Source organism: Pteropus vampyrus, unplaced genomic scaffold (assembly GCF_000151845.1).
Source record: "Pteropus vampyrus isolate Shadow unplaced genomic scaffold, Pvam_2.0 Scaffold109, whole genome shotgun sequence".
Classification (NCBI taxonomy): domain Eukaryota; kingdom Metazoa; phylum Chordata; class Mammalia; order Chiroptera; family Pteropodidae; genus Pteropus; species Pteropus vampyrus.
Window position 1 is genome coordinate 520,763 of NW_011888890.1, and position 2,772 is coordinate 523,534.

The window sequence follows — 2,772 nt, forward strand, 5'->3', positions numbered from 1 at the left end:
ACTTAATTTTCATTGCTTTACAAGGCACCTGCAATATGCACATCAGATTATTTTGTATGCATTATGCAATTCCAATAAAGTATGCTTCTTCATCTTGAATTGACTTTGGAAAACAATGATATTGTTTCTGTCTGTTACTGGTTACGTACGTCACATTTCAGCAAATGATGAACTTGGCCTAGGGTCATTAATGCAGTAACACTTATTAGCAAATTAATGAACCAGGAAATTATTTACATTTTTTTGTTGTCACTTATAATCTTGTGTTTATAAAACTGAAACTTCTTTGTCTCTTATGGTAGTTCTGGTTGACTATCAGAGATGATGTTTTAAAAATTCCATTCCAAATAGTTACATTCCTACAAGATCTGCTTAAAGTAAGAAATCATTACTCTAAAGACTTCCAATTCACAAAATTTCCTTGAATTCCTGTTTGACAACTATAGGTTTGGGTAAATTTTGCAAGCTCTTTGAGCCTCAGTTTCTATGTCTGTAAATGGTGTGGCCTCACCTATTTTATAAGGTTATTGTAGGCTTTGGAGATGTTATTAAATGTGCCTGGCATGAGACTGAAAAACAGTTAAGTGTGGTCTCCTTTGCCTTCTTCTCTCTACTTCTCCCGGCAATATATTCTCCAAAGCAATAGATATTAACTCCGAGTTGGATCTGAGCCTTAAAGTTGAAAAAACAGACTTCAGTTACTGAAAGCCATTTCTTATTTCTGAATGACCCCTGGCAACTGGTCTAACTATTAGGACTGATAGAGAAATGGGTTTTCTTTTGACATGTTATTTATTTATTTATTTTCTGCTTTTGTCAAACAACAACAACAACAACAACAAAAATTTCTTTTCTTTACAGCAGATGGAATCAGCAATTCTCTAGAGGCAGTTATAATCCTGACTCTCAGGAGCTATCAAATCCCACTGTATGGCAGAACTGGATGGAAGATGATCTGGATATTGCAACCAGTGTGCACTTGCTCAAGCAATCCCCACTATCAAACAATTCACCGATATCTGTCCCAAGGTAAACCAGGCAGAACACAGGGAAAGAAACACTAATACTGCAATACTGTATTTTCTCTTATAATCTATTTCTGTAAATTATAACATTTAGATGCAACTCTCACCCACATACACACAATTTAAAATTTCCCTAGCAAGCACTAAAATTGCACCATGATGGTCACTTCCCATATCAGTCTTAACTGTTAAAAGGGAATGCCAAGTCTCTTGAAGGCCCATAATATTTCCATGAGTAAAACTGTACTAATATCTGATTTTATTAATGACACCAATATTTTCCCATTATAAGTTCATCTGCAAAATGGCTTCTTGGAATGAATTCTATTTCTTTTGTGAAAATTCTTTGTCATATTAACATGAAATTATAGGCATTATCTAGGTCTAATCTAATATAATTTCAAAACATTTGATTTTTCATTGATCACAAATCAAAGATGAGAGCATAATGTTGTTTCTGGTTTTTACGTATATTATTCTGGTTAACTTAGTTTAACTTTATACTTAATACTAATTTAATAGAAGAGTAAGACTGATTTTTTGTATCTTTCTACTTTTATACAAACTATCGGGAATGGGGAGGGACAGCTTCTACTTTGTATCCTTTTGTACATTTACTGTTGTTAGAAAATTGGACCCTATCTTTTCTCCTATGTAATTCTCTTCTTGAACAGCTAATTTGTGTACATTGACCCCAGATAAACTAGTCCTAGGTCTTTCTGCAGCAACAAGGGAATATATTTAAGTTGGTCCATCTTAATGAAGGACCATAACAAGTAATATAACACAATGCCCCTGGCTTTACCAGGCTGGGAAGAATCACAACACAGTTGGCTCTTGAATGATGTGGGATTTGGGAAAAACAACCCCCAACCCCCAACACACACACACACACACACACACACACACACACACACACACACACACGTAAAAATCTGCATATAACTTTCGACTCCACCAAAACTTAACTACTAATAGCCTACTGTTGACCGAAAGCCTTACCAATAAGACAGTCGATTAACACACATTTTGTATGTTATATGTATTTTATATACTGTATTCTTACAATAAAATAAGCTAAAGAATATATTAAGAAAATCACAAGAGAAAATACATTTATAGTATTTATTGAAAAAAAAATCTGTGTATAAGTAGACCCCTCAGTTCAAACCTGTGTTGTTCAAGGGTAAACTGTAATCTGAATCTCTAACTAGTTAAACCTGAACTAACCCTGGTTTTCCTTAAATTTCTTATCCCAGGTATTTCTGGGGTGCTTTTTGAAAAATGCAAATCTATTCTTCCAAAACATTCTTACTGCTTCTTGCCTTTAACCATTGCAAGAATGCCCTGAGACATAACTGTTTGGCTTAGGATTCAGCCTTCCCAATCCTCATTTATTGCCCAATAATAGACAATGGGAATGCTCTTCTGAACAAACCCTACCCTTTTTGGACAAGGATAACTTTCCTCTAGGTTTCCACCAGGGCAAATTTTCAAACTCCACATCAGGTATCAGTGCAATTCTCAAAGAACAGGCTCTCCGATCTTGAATAAGACTACTCTGAGGGCCTCAACATTATAATCTACATTGGAATTCATGCACTGGCATGAGGTGAACATATGTCCCCACTTCGTTCTGCTGTCTTGTATACAATGCTATGGAAAGAATAAACTATACAAGTCCTAAAAATAGAGAATAAATTTCAGAGGCAGTAATAATCGAAATTCGTCTTTAGGAAAGAAATCA